The sequence below is a fragment of the Lytechinus pictus genome, chromosome 14, assembly GCF_037042905.1.
Source record: "Lytechinus pictus isolate F3 Inbred chromosome 14, Lp3.0, whole genome shotgun sequence".
In the NCBI taxonomy this organism is placed as follows: domain Eukaryota; kingdom Metazoa; phylum Echinodermata; class Echinoidea; order Temnopleuroida; family Toxopneustidae; genus Lytechinus; species Lytechinus pictus.
The window spans coordinates 12,301,555-12,317,516 of NC_087258.1; the positions used below are offsets into that span (position 1 = coordinate 12,301,555).

Here is a 15,962-nt window from a genome sequence, read left to right on the forward strand (position 1 = left end):
CTCCTATTCTCTTAGAGCGCCACTCCTCCTTTACCTATGCCACAGTCTCAATAACTAAACCGACCCCAAAACGATTGCATTATTTGACCATTGGTTGGTTTGGATTTGAAACCGACTCAAAACCGATTGCTTTATTTGAAAGATATACCATTGGTCGGTTGGGAGTTTAAACCGACTAAAAACCGATTGCTTTATTTGAAAGATATACCATTGGTCGGTTGGGAGTTTAAACCGACTCAAAACCGATTGCATCATTTGAATGATATACCATTGGTCGGTTGGGAGTTTAAACCGACTCAAAACCGATTGCATCATTTGAACGATATAGCATTGGTCGGTTGGGAGTTAAAACCGACTCAAAACCGATTGCTCTATTTGAACGGAACGATATATGACTGGATACACCCTGATGCAAGAGAATGAATTAAGTGTGATAGTGAAAATATTAAAAATTCCACAAATATGAGATAAGATCATGATGATCCCTGAGTCAGCCTTAATGGAATACAAGCTGATGTCAAGATAAGTTTAATGAGGCATATGGCTAGTTTCGAACGAACCAATATATTTCCATTTTCAACGCATTGGAAGGAACATTTTTTCTGCTATTTCGTTTTTCAATAATTGATTAGCTTTATCATTTTGTATTCGGTAACACGGATTCACGAAAAAATGCATCCATATGTCCTCGTATATTATTCGGAAGAGGAAAAAAATGAGAAGAGAGAAATGGGAAAAATGAGAAATGAGCAAATCTTTTTGAAAGATTTACTGATTACCAGAAACACCAACTAAATAATGAAGGGAAATGTATATTCAATCTGATTGTGTATGGTTCTTTCTTTAAACGATATATGTTTAATATTTCAACAAGTTTATATTCTCTCTATAATATTATTCAACAATAAGATAGGAAGCCGAGCCATTGATTCTTAATTGGAAAATATCACCATTCTATATAATTGAACAGAATTGGATTTATTACCGAATTTCAATGATGTACAATAATATCTTATCATTGTAGCATAATACATTTTGTATTTGACAATGAAGTAACAAATTAATAGCATCCCAATTGAGGTTAACACCAAGCAGACTCTAAAAATTTGATTTCTTAAAATGAATATGCAATGAAGAGATAAATATAGTATTTATTTTTCGAATGCTTATAATGTTTTATCAGAAATGCTAAACTAAAATTGGGGAAATACATATTCAGTGCTCATATTTAAACAAGTTTGACCATGTGGACTCTTATCTACCATTTCAGATAAGAAATACAGTTATTGTTCTAATTGTCACTTATCATGTGATGGTACTACACTTTTTTGTATAAGTATCTTTCAATGGAATTTCCATAAGCTAACTCAATCAACATTAAGAAAATGTGTTGAATAAATATATGGAAATAATATTATGAACGAAAAAATTTACAATTAAACTTGAATCGTGATCTGGTAAGATCATGGGTAAGATGTTTCTTTAATTTCCTCCTCAATATCAAGATTATTGTCAAGTGTTTGTTCACTTCAGCTTGTTTTTTGCTGTTGTTTCTATCAATGCTCTAAAGAAAATACTCTCGAGTTTCATCTATTATGGAAATAAAATAATATCTTCAAATAACAAAGCAAGAGAATGGGGAACAGCTAGCTAAAATACTCATCCAATTCAAAACACATTCTTTATACATTTCCGAGAGGAAAGAAGAGAAGTCAAGGGTCTGTGACGATCCTTAACAGTCTTGAACATAAATGTGTTTCTGTTTGAGTTTAAGTTAAAATCCGAAAAAATTGTAATAAAACATATCTATAAGGGAACAATCATTACACATGAAGTGTTATAGTACATGGGCGGCACAACAGGGGAGTTTAAAATACAAGTCCACACCAACAAAAAGTTTATTTGAATAAAAAGAGAAAAATCCAACAAACAAAACACTGAAAATTTCATCAAAATCGGATGTAAAATAAGAAAGTTATGACATTTTAAAGTTTCGCTTAATTTCACAAAACAGTTATATGCACATCCTGGTCGGTATGCAAATGAGGAGACTGATGACATCATCCACTCACTATTCCTTTTGTATTTTATTATATGAAATATGAAATATTTTGATTTTCTCCTCATTGTCAAGTGAAACAACAATAATTCCTCCCTAAACATGTGGAATTAGCATTGTTTAATACTACATGATTTAGTAAAGTGGGTCCATATTGTCAAATTTGTTAAAAATGAAATATTGTATAATTCAAACAATACAAAACAAAAGAAATAGTGAGTGATGGACATCATCGACTCTGTCATTTGCAAGTCACTGACTTGTGCATATCACTGTTTTTTGAAAAATAAGCGAAATCTTAAAATGTCATAACTTTCTTATTTTACATCCGATTTGATGAAATTTTCAGCGTTATGCTTGTTTAATTTTTCTCTATTTATTCAAATCAACATTTTGCTGTGGTGGACTTGAACTTTAAAGGGGCGATCGCTCGTCCAGGCGCCAGGACCAGGCGCGACCACGGGGTTTCGAAAAGCACCTTAAACAAGTATTTTCCATATTCTGAAAATGCACCCCTTAATAGCATTGGCGTGTAAAACCCTCCCCTCAACAAGAATTGGAAACAAAACGGTACCCTTGACAAATATTCCCTGAATTAAGTATACAGCTATATTTTAATTTTAGTTATGTCACGGACATCGGCTTCACATTGTGTTTAGTACCGCCCCAACTTCCACACCTTGCTCAAATCGGACCCTAAACACGAATTGTTGGGGCAAAAAGTACATCCTTTATAAAGCATTTTAGTCTTTTTTATACGCTCGAATTTAACATTAAAAACGTAGCTTTTTGTATACCTTTTTTCAGTAATTTAGTATTCTTGACACCCTTATTACACTCTAAATTCCAAGGATTTGAAATAAATCCAGATCGGCTATGACTAGCCGAATATTAGATTTAGATTTAAACCTTGTTGATTTAAATATAAATCTAAAAGATTTGAATTCAAATCTTTCGAGATTTAAAAGTTAATCCTTAAGATTTAAAATAAATTCAAAATTCGGCTTGTCACCATTCACACCCGATCTGGATTTATTTTAAATCCTTAGAATTGAGAGTGTACGTTAAGTACGTAACGTGCCCAATCTTGAAAAAGAGATCCTTTCTACGCATTTATTTGGTCGCGCCTGGTATCAACTCGTCAATGGAAGTGGTCCCCCGGGCCGCCCTTATAATCATGGTTATTCAAAAAGATAGAGAAAAATAACACTTTGGGCTTTATGGCCTTAGTCTTCATGTAAACGGGTATCTACTTTCACTGCATATAATACTTATAAAAATTAATAGTATTATATATTTAATATGGCATTTTTTTATATTTATTGACTTGAAGTTGCGAACAAAACAAATTTCCAGTATGGATAAATAAAAACGAACTTGAACTTGAAGACAAAAAAGAAATGAAAGAGAGATATGGGTAATATAACTCTATCAATATAATCAATGAGATTGCCAATAATATTAATGAATCTGATAGCTTTTTTCGTCTACAATATTGAACAAGATATGTATCATTAATCAGCCATGTGGAATTTGTTTGAATTTTTCACGATCTACTAATGATTTATTTACATGATTTATGAAGAAAACACAATATATCGAATACATGCTGTAAAAATACATGTATGTTCGTGTGATTTATGATTTCGACGCAAACATCATATTCGAACAAATTGCTACATATAACGCACAAAAAACCCCAACATGTAAGGGGTCGATTTACTGTCGGGTCACTTATCCCATGCGGAAATCATCTATGTCTTCTAAAAACATGATGATATAGGGAAGTATATAATAAGAACATTGTAAAGCGGAAGAAAGAACTTGCAAGAATGGCAAATTCAGATGTTAAATATGTAAGAAATGAAAAGTTATGAATTTGAGAAACTATTGAATCTATCGAAAACAACCCCGAACTCACTACAGCTTATATCATCTCCCGAGCGCCCCCCCCCCTTATCCCATATCGATTACATGTACAGATGAACTGATCCATTCGAGGGCATATAGCGGGCATGTACCTCCGGCTTTTATTGTGACCGAAATAAGTGCACAATAATTACATGTAGTACCATGAGATGAGTAGTACCGTTTATTGTTCTCTTGGAAGAGAAATATGTCCCTCTTTATTAAAGTTATAAAACAGCCTTTTCTGTATTTTTGACAGAATTTAGGGAGGGAGAGTCTTAATGTTTTTGGAGTCATAACTATTACTTCCTTGTTTTTGCAAGCCCCCTCCCCTAAAAAAATGACGAACGATATGGAACAATTTTCTCTCCCTCTCTCCATTCTGAATTCCGTGATCCGCCCCTGAAAAACCCTATTAATAGCTCAGAGTTTAAGTATGGAGATGTGCCTTCTTCTTCCACTCTAGCTCTCTGTGTTCTTTTTTTTTACCTCAACTCATCCTTACCTTCTATCTTTCTTTCCCCTATCACTTTCTACTTGTAGTTCTGGGTTATTGTTCTCAATTTCATATACAATATTCCGTTATTAGATTTATACCTGAAATTTCCATTTGTTTATGTTTTAGGATTTGTATTTTCCATTTGTATTCTGCTTATGTTTTGTTTTGTTTCATGTTATACAGTGCGTCCCCAAAAAAACTATACACTTTTGAAATGGCTGCCAAATAAAAAAATGTACCACTTTGGGGGAAAAGACTTATAGATATGGAAAGCCTATAAAGTCAACTTTCAAATGACACCAAAAAGTTGGAAAACTTTTCATGCTTGAGCGAGCACTGCCCACTGAAACAAAGGGTATGCAAATTAGGGTGGGCTGGAATTAGCCTTCCAATTTCTTTCAGTTTTTTTTGTTTGGTACTTGCAAAGTTGATGGTTATTTGGTGAATTAAAGATCAGTTGTGATCAGTTTGTTGTTTGTGAAAATGTAATGCGTTATTAAATTGAAATTTAATGCATGAGTGATCATGAATTGGGTGCAGCATTTTGTCTTATCATGTGGATCTCAACAATGTGTTCACGACAGTCAGGAGAAGAGGGGGTAATATGACTTAGGTAGGTGAAGTACGTTGATGGGATAAAGGTCAACAGAACATTTAGCAACCCCTCTCTCAATCTCACCCCCCCCCCCCCCGCTTCTCTCCTCCTGAGAGACTAAGCTCAGCTAAAGTAGGATGGGCAGGAATTAGCCTTACAGTTTTTTGAGTGGTTAGTCCTTTGGAACTTGTTAAGCTAAATTAATGAGTGAGATAAGTTTTGGTTTCTTAGGCAAATCTCATGAGTTACTAAATTGAAATGTAATGCATGAGTGAACAGGAATTGTAATTTTATTGTAGCATATTCATCTTGTGAACCTCAAAAGTGTGTTCGTGAGAGTCAGAGTAATGTGATGGTACCCGTTACAAGCAAGAGGGCGAGATATGCTAAGACTTGGTTAAAAGGGCATTCCTCTTCTTTTTTTTCCTTTTACAAATTAAAAATCATATGTACCCTCCCCTCTCCACCTCCATTTCCCAGCCCCCCCCCCCCCCTCTCTCTGTCTCACTTCCTGCATCATTTGTAGCCTATTCAAAACTTAACTGCCAAGTGACCGGTGGCTGATGGTCAGTTTTTTTTTTCAATGACTACCAAAAAAAAATTAATGATTATGATGATTAATGAAATAATTAATTGAAAAAAAATGAATGTTTGATTGATCACATTGCACATTGAATAAGTTGATTTACTGATAAATTGTTGATTAAATGATTGATAGGAAAAAGTTGATGTCCCAATTCAGAATTAATCATTAAATCAACATTCTGCTCTGGACTTCACGCGTACATGACAATAGCCATCAGTCTCTCAACAGGAGGGAGGGCGGGAGAGAGGGAGGGGGCGGGGGCTGAATGTTCTGTTGACCCTTATTCCATCAACCTACTTCTCTCACTTAAGTCCTATCTCACCCCCTATTCTCCCGACGCCCATGAACACATTGCTGAGATCCACATGATAAATTTGAAATGCTGCCCAAAAAGAGATCCAAATGATAAAGTTTAAATGCTCCCCAAAAAGTGTACCTTGTGTTCACTCATGCATTGAAGTTCAATTTAATAATTTATAAAATTTGCTTAAGCAACCAAAACTGGTCATGGTTGATCATTAATTTATCACATCGCCCTTAACTTTGCAAGTTCGAAAGGATTTGCCTCTCAAAAACTTACATAAATTGGAAGGCTAATTCCAGCCCACCCTAATTTTCATACCCTTTGTTTCAGTGGGCAGTGCTCGCTCAAGCATGAATAGTTTTCCAACTTTTTGGTGTCATTTGAAAGTTGACTTTATTGGCTTTTCATATATGTAAGTCTTTTTCCCCAAAGTGCTACATTTTTTATTTGGCAGCCATTTCAAAAGTGTATAGTTTTTTTTGGGACGCACTGTATAGGGCCCCCAAGTACAGCAATATTAAAGTTTACCCTGTTTAAATATTACGTAATAAATAAATAAATAAATAAGTAAATAAATAAATATATAAATAAATAAATAAATATAAGGACATTCCAATTGACCATTCAACTTATACACTTGTCAGGGTTATTTCACATTCCTTAAGAAAATCTACTTTTATTGCAGTTATGATAACATTATGGTGTCAGGGTTCCCACAGAAATTTAAAAACAGAATTCCATGACTTTTCCATGACTAAATTGCTGCTTTCCATGACTTCCCGTGACATCCCGGGGGTTATGTAGAATTAGGGATGTCACAAAACTGGGAAAAATGGAAATCATGAACACCAATTATAATAGCAGAGTATGATCACAGAGAACATGAGAGTTGCGAGAAACACGACAAACTGGAATGCAGCCATAGCCAAGAGGTAAATGCCATTCCATAATTTTTCCATGACTTTCCATGACTAAAAATTTTCCCCAAGATTTTCCAGGATTTTCCATGACTGTGGGAACCCTGGGTGTATATATCATTCATGTGTTATTTCCTTTTCGCTTTACTAATAATACATTTTTTTAAACAACAAAATGGTTTGTTCTTATCACCCCCTATTTTTTTTTTTTTTTCAATCGATGATTAAATTGTAAAAATTATGCAATCTATGAGCAAAAGTTCCGATAGCCATGGTCGTTATGGATATTCATAATAATCACAACCTATTCTAAAATTCATATTTTTAATCTTGATACCTATAAAGTTCAAATATTTATCATGGAGTTTATTAGGTGGGTCTATGTGATCATGAAATAAAAATATAACAATTTCGTCGCAAACAGAGTAACCTCATGTTTAAACCGACCTTGAACGCGTACAAATTAATGCTCATGTTATTATAGTTTGTAACCAACCATAAAATACAACAATCGTTAGGTATAGCATATAAAAAGGAATCATAAAAAGTAAGTCACTTGGTTTACGATCGGTTACACTTTATTTACACTTTGTCTTTTCGCTATAATTATACACGAGGGAAGGGGCTTCTTAATTTGCAAATCGTCATAGGTGTAACTTTTGAAATAATGGTTATGATTTTTTTTTGCAATCATGCAGACAGAAGTGAAGTTCCAATGCAAGATAATTCGTCCTAATTTTTTGTTTATGAAATCGTTTTTAGGTACTTTTATAATTGGATCTTGCAAGGACCGCTCATGTATACATTAACGTCATCTGTGATGGGATTAAAAAATATTCTTTTTTTAAATCTCGTTTTATTTAATAATAATAATGATAAAGGTTTATTTACCCAGGGAAGCCACTTCAGTTCTGAAAACTGCTCACCCAGCGGGCCCTGCTAATATTATTACCCCGGCTTTAGCTGGGCTGCCTAGGCGCTCAAAGCATTAAATTAATTTCTTCCTACCGGGTACCCATTCACCTCACCTGGGTTGAGTGCAGCACAGTGTTGATAAATTTCTTGCTGAAGGAAATTACACCATGGCTGGGATTCGAACCCACGACCCTCTGTTTCAAAGTCAGAAGACTAATCCACTGGGCCACAACGCTATTTGATTTAAGTAAACCGACTTCTACATATACATGCATGCATCTACTGGTTAGCATTTCAGTTCATACTGCAGAGTTTATTCCATGAAGAATCATAAAAATAGCTCTTCGGGTGATGTCTGAATTAAATCGCTGAAAAGTTAAAAAATATTGTAAAATCAAAATTCAGTCATTTGGCTATACAACCTCAAAATATCTCTGCGTAAATAATATGGTCACGATGATCACTCCCCGAACTTTTCACGCTTTTCTGTAATTACCCCCCCCCCCCCTTCCTTCAACATTATCAATTTTGTACGATATCAAATAAATCGGATTGCGTTTTTCAGAAAGTGTTTAGTAATAAAAGCAAACATAATAAAAGGGTAAATAATGTGAAAAGGGTCTATCTATCATAGACAGAAAAAATATGAGCAACGTAATCGAAAATCTCAACAATGAGGTTATATTGATAATAGGCCCTCATACTTGACAATGTGACCCCCCCCCCCACAAATAAAATTTGTATGAGCTTGAATGGAATATGGAAGCATACCCCCCCCCCTCATCATTCCCACCACAAATTACATTGATCATGTTTGTGTTATATTCCCGTGCTCTTGTTGAGCACTTATTTTTCAGTACATTTTACCGGAAAATTCTCACCATAATATCCATAGATACTACGTATAGTATGCAATGATCGGTTCAGAAAACACTATTTATGACTACTTATATTTGTATAAATGATTGGTTATGCTCTAGTTGTTTGCCTGCGCAGGAACGTTTAATGGCTGTTGTCGAAGGGCACGCTACCTTCATAAGGCACATTTATTTTTATTATATTGTTCATATCAATCGAGTAAAGATTTAAAAAAAAAAAATGACGTATGGGATAGGGTGTTCAGGGGGAGTTGAGAATTGCATTTTTAAATGATTTATTGTATTTTGTTTGTCAACATCACAATTTTCATCAAATTCCCTTCAATTTCTGTGCGAATTTACTCTTTACATGCATGATTGTGACATCTGTGAGAGATTATTGAGAAATGCTAGTTTTTGGCTGGCTGGCTCGCTCTGCCCCCTCGCACGTAATTCATACATAGAAGTAATACATTTTTTCCCAAACTAAGTCTCTGTTTTTGGTAGCATTATTTGCTTCACTAGAAGAGAAGGAAAAGTATATAAATAATGAAGGAGAGTGAGGTGATTGGGGGTTCTACCCTTGAATTTTTTTTAATGAAAAAAATGGTTTGGAAGTATGCACCAAATCATTCAATTTCAATTAAAAAAAACGCTCTGAAATTCAGCTTGGTCGCTTCGCTTCCTCTTTTGCATATTTTCTTGAACTTTTCAAATATTTGTGTATTCTGTGAAAATAGTACTTATGTACAACTATACACGCATTCTGCATGAATGAATAACGTTCATAATTTATTAATAACATTCAGTTAACCAATATGGTCGTTATTTATATCATGAAAATATAAATGAGTATATTAATCATAAATCGAAATTGCATAATGTTTCCATTATATATCATTATACTTGTTTAGAAATTATTGTATCATCAGTGTTTAGTAAAATACCGCTAGTCATTCTAGAATTTCTGTAATTTTCACTATTCAGCGTGCTCAACTATGATTTATATTATGTAAAGATAAGTGGTATTCAATATACTTGTAAAGATAAGTGGTATTCAATATACTTGTAAAGTAATTATGGTCAATAAATCATTATCAGTCGGTTTTCATTTCATAAACTTTCTTTAAGCCATCATACTTTTTTCATCAAAACACAACTTTTCTCTCCACTTTTGACATTATCTTCTATGTTTTATCTTCTAGGAACGTAATTGATATAATACGATCTTCGAATGTACCTGCATGGATAAAGTAACTGGAAAAGAAAACGAACAGGGAAATTTATATCACAAGCATTGTTTTTTTTTCTTTCATGTCAGTATATGGCTGTAAAAAAATGTATTTAGGTGTAAAGAACTATTCAAAAATTGTTCTCAAAGTATTGCAGCATCAAAATACAATCACTTCAATGAATAAATAAATAAATAAGACATAAGATAACATAACAACATGCATAATCCGGGTGATTAGGAACCTTGGAAGACATGTAACATTATAAAAGGGTAAGTCAGCATGGGTGGAAATCCCAGGGGGACAAGGGGACGCGTCCCCCCTACCAAAAATATTAGGGGGACACAATATAAAATGTCCCCTACTATTTTTTAAAGAAATACGTCATTCAAAATCGAAATAAAACATGGATTTTGGATGAGATGATAAGCTTTTTTTTCTTCTTTTTTTTGCTTGTCAAATTTTCCAGCCCCTGGTCCCCCTACTTTTGGGGAGAGATTTCCGCCCTTGTAAGTTAGTGTCAAACGTGAGAAATTGGCGAAAGATAGGTACAGGGTTCGGAAAAAAAGTTATGCCATAAAACTATAATAGTGTTGGTATAGGCATGATTTATAATGTGAACGTTATAAATTGGACTATCGTTGTATCATTTATAAGACTTGCAAATTGGTAGTAAAGGTTTACAAAGTTATATGTTTGCTTGGTTCGTGCATGCGTTGTGGAAATCTATAGTTGACCGAAAATCTCTTTTAATGCACAGTGATGCTTATCATTGCTCATGTACCCATCTTTAAACACTCACCCACTTATCTCATATATTTAGTTTATGCATCATTTAAGAAAGCTTCATCCGAAGATTGCATCCTAACATTTCGAAAGTCATGCATGTATGTGAAGAGATATATCGAAGGGGGTGGGACTATGTAATTCTTTGATATTTTTATTTAAACTTTGCTTAGAAAAGTTTTTTTTTTTTGGAAACTGAAGTGCACCTCAGAAGATGATTCATCTTTCAATACTGATGATTCTAATCACGGCAGTTGGTATTTTTTTAAGAACATGGTTTTCGTTGTTATATCCAGATTGGAAACCCGTCGCAACTTTTGGTTACCCATATTTGTTGTAAATAAGTATACAATGTACATAAACATGTAGAACCCTCTATTTTTCAGGAAATGGCACCATTTTGTAAAATATCAGGCCACCATCCATGCCATATACCTTATGCAAAATATTTTTATACTTGTTTATAGTAAAGTAACTTTACTAAACTTCAAAAAAGGGATTCAGGGATGGACACTAAGAGATGTGGTGTGTATATCAGATGGATCAAAAACTGTGTAATTTATGTAATGGATGTGAAAAGACTTCGGTATATTGTTAATAATATTGACAAGAAATAATCGAGTTGCTTTCTCTGGATTCTCTTATGCTTAAAGGAAAATCTTGATGCCTTCTATGTTTTTTTTTTTTTCATTTTACTTGGGTTCTTAGACAGAAATAACAAACATAATAATGAAACTCACATTGATAGGCTGGGAGCAGCAAGCTGGTGATCCAGTCGAGTCGACTGCATCTTGACGGGCGACTTCAGCAGTAAGACTGGGTCGCTTGAGATCGGTAGCATCATTTGGTCGGAGGAGATTCTTCTCAAAACTATACCGTCCCACTTTATATGTCATCACACACCTGGACAGTTTCTGAAGATTCCTGCATGGATGCGTACAACTGTTGATAAGTCAATGAAAGTTCAGCAGGAGTCAGTCCTGGCAGAAATACATGTAGTTTGGGTCGAAGTAGAGTTGAACTTTACTCCTGGCTGTGATGGTAAAGGAGATTCAGATGCTGCCTCTTCGGTAAAGCTGTGCAGTTCCGTCAAGTGGTCAAACCAAAAGAACCAATATAATTTGAAGCAATGATAATGACCATCTCATTGATGATTAGGTCTTGACGACAACTTTCGTTTTTACCTGATCCTAAAAAATCTCATAGGTTAATCTGCTTCTGTTGCAGAAAAGGCAAGGATGTCTTTGATGGAAGTTCTCCAGCGGCTCGGGATGATGACTTCGCAGCTTTATGTCTTGCAGAATTTCAAGGTTTGTACCGGATGAGCTTTGGTTCTACTGGAACCAGAGAGTCAAAATCTGTGACAAGTAATCAATAGATCATGTCGGAATTTTGCAGACGAACTGGGGGCTCAATGTTGTAATGGAGAAAGGATTTGCAAATTGTCGTGTTTGTGGTGATTTTCCAGTCTCCTGTAAACTCAGAATCTGTTGTAGAATAGAGGAGGGTCAATGATTCAAACGTTAACTAGAATCGCAGATAGTAAACGTAATTTCTTATTGAAAAGGTATGACATAATCCAATATTTGGTAGATTTTATTGTATTTGGTTATTACACATCATAAATTACTATATACTCCCTGACAACTTAAAACTTTTCTCCTCTGTAAAATTTGAAGAAATACCGTGATGTGATTCTATTTATATTTTTCTCTCAAATTTTGAATGAAATTGCATAGGCAAATAATAAAAAAAAATCGAGAGGAAGGAAAGTTGTTAGGAAAGTTAAATGTAAGGGAAACTTTATAAACTGAATTTTGTTAGTACATGAAGAAAAATTAAAGAATAGAAAAGGGTTTTTAGATCATTTTGGGGTAGCTTTTCTTTGTAACTTGATTAAATTTGTTTCTAAAATATGCATCTACATAGTTAAAACAAAATTTAATAAAATATATGACTGTGTACGATTCGGTTTACTATATGTACTTTGGTTGACGTTTAAGAATATAGATATATTATTTATAAGAATTCAATAATTTATTCAATAATTGAAAATCTGAATAAAAAATGTTTATTTTAATTCATGAATATTAGAAATTGGACATTGCTATTAAACATTTTTCTTAAACATAATTATGAACAATACCTGATCACTCCTCATAGTCAACCAGAGACCCGTTTCATAAAACCTGTTATAATTGCAAAGATACAATAACAGTTTAAAGCAACTGAAATCATTCTATTTTATTTGCTGATATCAAACTTGTTGTGCATCTGTCATTATAACAAGTGTTTATGAAAACGTGCCCCTGGTTGTCTATATGTTTGTGTAATATGTAGGAAGCTTCACCTATCACCATCCCTGATTTCGTGAACACCCGTATAAGAACAAGAAGGGGTCTGTTGATTCCGTCCTTACCTTTCTGGTCACAATTATGGCGCCGCGTGAACCCTATCTTCTCCTGCGTGTACGGCGGCACCTGTTACTCGGCAGCTCACCATGTGCTTCTCGTGATGACAGACGATGGAACCAACCAAACTTTGCTTATTATTTTTTTTGGCGCGCTCTGCGTGGACGCATAAATCAGCACGTCATGCATAGAATATTTGACTGGTGAGGATCCGTCGTCCAGGGTGCTTATTGTTTTCTCTTGAAACAAGGAAGTAAAAATACAGGAAAAACATTTTTTTCTAACCTCCACACGGCATCATCACGATCTGGCGATCGGATACGAGATGGGTGGAAGCCAATACGCAGACCGCACCAATGACTATTCATCCACGTATTCAAATTAAGTTAATTATCTACATAATCTCTACTGCGTAAAATGCTTCCCTGCAGCTACAGGGATGGACTGCATGATGAAGACTATATATAGCGAACATTTTTTTTTCCGTTTCATGTTTATGATTTTATGATTATCAAGTCAATGATGGCAACCAGCCAATAAACTGCAATAATATTTTTATAGCATGGAGATGACATGAATTTAATGAACATCTACAATGTACATGCACTAAATAGAGTCAATTTCTTATTTGATAAGCTGACATTGACAAAGGTCCTTAACATGTCATATGCTCTAAATTAAATGAAATTGTTGAAATGCCTTTGTCTCTATATTCGGACATAAATTTAAAAAATGTAAAAAAATAAACTATACATACTGCAAACAGGAACAATGAACAGGAAAGAAAAAATGTGCAGATCAAGCAAGGCGAACTCGCTCCAGAAAATTGCCGGAGCATAAAGGAGTGACGTCACTCGTTATCCAGGGAAAACCAGAGGGGAATTCCCCTATCATTGTGCGCATGCACCTTGGAAGGGCGTGATCCTCGAGTTGGTGTTTATTGAACAGGCCCGGTGAACAGGTTAGTGTAATCAGGCTTGTTTAAGTATTTTATGACGCGCAAATGCAATGCTTGGAATGAATTCGATAATGATGATAATTTTGGATGCTACATAGTGCTCACTTACACCTATTCGATATTTATATAGAATCGAGGTGGATTTTTTGAGGTGGGTGCATGGAAGTGATCGGATCTAAGGATCTCAACAACCAATGACAACCAGTGCAACCACCGGCCAGCAAGGCAGCCCAAACATTAATCATGATTAGTTATGGTTGTTATAAACATTGTGATTGGTCGAATGAATTATCGTCATGATCAATGGTTATTAGTTGGTGGCACGGGGGGGGGGGGGGGGGGTGTCCATCAGCCTAAGCCACATGGAGTCTAAATGTTAATGGCCCCCAGAAGCTGGATTCTTCAGTCTGATAGTCTATTCTGATTATTTTTTTCTTAAACAAATGCACACATCGTTAGCAAGAATGCGTACATCATTTTCATTTATTTGAATGGTGGATAAAAGAGCATTGTTGATTAAATGTCTTGCTCATGAACATAAGTGCGATGGCCGGGATCGAACCTTGGACTGTCATGCGTCTAGTCGGGAGCCTTAGACCACTCAGCCACGGTACCTCCACTTACCATTTTATGACGATTTCATGAAAAAGAAATTAGTGCCTTACTAACTTCACAAGACAAAGTGCAATCTTATCCCGACTTTTATTATCACAAAAATTTCCCAGCATGGCGAATCTGTCAAGATTAAACTAAATGATTATAATTATCTGTGAAAACATCACTGATCCTCTGACTGCTCTCAAACAAAGACTTTTAACCATTTTTTAAAAGGGGGAAGGGGGGGGGGGTCAAGCAGAATTAAATGTTGACACCCCCCCCCCCCCAAAAAAAGGGTCTTCACCACCAATTTTAGGTCGTTTCCTACCTCAAAAAATTGACAAGCAAAAAAAAAAAAAAAAAAAAGGTCTTCAAAAAAATTTAAGGGGAGGGGTTTGAATTCTTAGGGAGGGGTTTTGGGTATAAAAAAATAAGGAGGGTTGAACCCCTGTAACCACCCCCGCCCCTGCGTACGCTACTGCCCTCATGTTAAGCTCAGTCCCTTCGCTCGCCTTCTGTAGTTTCTCTGATAAAAATTACTTGACTTGTGTTTTTTGCTCTGCGTTGTCTCCCAGCCCTCTATGAATACATCTGAATACGACTCTAATTTTCGAAAAAAAATCGATATCATCATCACCATCATCAATATCATCTTTATCATCATCCTAATCATCATTATCAGCATCATCATCAATATCATTATCTTCATCATCATCATCAATATCCTCCTCCTCCTCATCATCAATATCATCATCATCATCCTCCTCGTCGTCATCATCATCATCATCCTCAATATCACCATCTTCTTCATCATCATCATCATGATTATCATCATCATCACCATCATCATCATTATCATCATCACAGAGACCGACTTACAGATCTAAACAGAACTTGACCTTTATCTAACGTTAAAACAGCTCTATGCATGCTGATTCCCGCATTCGGGATTGTAAGCCTGTTAACATTGACAACTTGTTTGTTGCAAGAGGACAGACGTATATCCGGGTGGTTTTTTGTTTAAAAGATGTTTTATTGTTCTTCTCTCAAATAAATTAATACAATAAAATTAACAAAATAACAATTATGAAAATAATTGCAATGTTTATATTAAAATACTTATTTTATTCACATTTGAAGGTGTTTACATTATGTTCCCAATTCTGCTCATTTGGAGACGTTATAAAAGAGGTATTTGACATTGAAATCGGTTTAAAATAATAATATAAAAATAGTAATTGCGAGCGCGAAGCGCGAGCTGAATTTTTTCTAAAAATGTAGACCTAAAACAATACATTTTGTGCTCTTAATTATGAATAGGATGGGTATATTCCTTAA

At 34.8% G+C, this 15,962-nt stretch overlaps 1 long non-coding RNA gene across 2 annotated transcripts; it reads right to left on the reverse strand.

Moving 5' to 3' along the window:
• Positions 1-7,082: 7,082 nt before the first annotated feature.
• On the reverse strand, positions 7,083-13,882 carry LOC135156628 (uncharacterized). Of its 2 annotated transcripts, none has more exons than XR_010295681.1 (3): positions 13,078-13,535; positions 11,399-12,145; positions 7,083-8,151 (listed from the first exon to the last, which is right to left on the reverse strand). It is a non-coding gene; the product is annotated as an uncharacterized LOC135156628 (long non-coding RNA). The 2 variants fall into 2 exon arrangements; XR_010295682.1 differs by lacking the exon at positions 7,083-8,151 and adding an exon at positions 13,827-13,882 and having other exon boundaries at positions 10,324-12,145; positions 13,078-13,308.
• Positions 13,883-15,962: the final 2,080 nt, after the last annotated feature.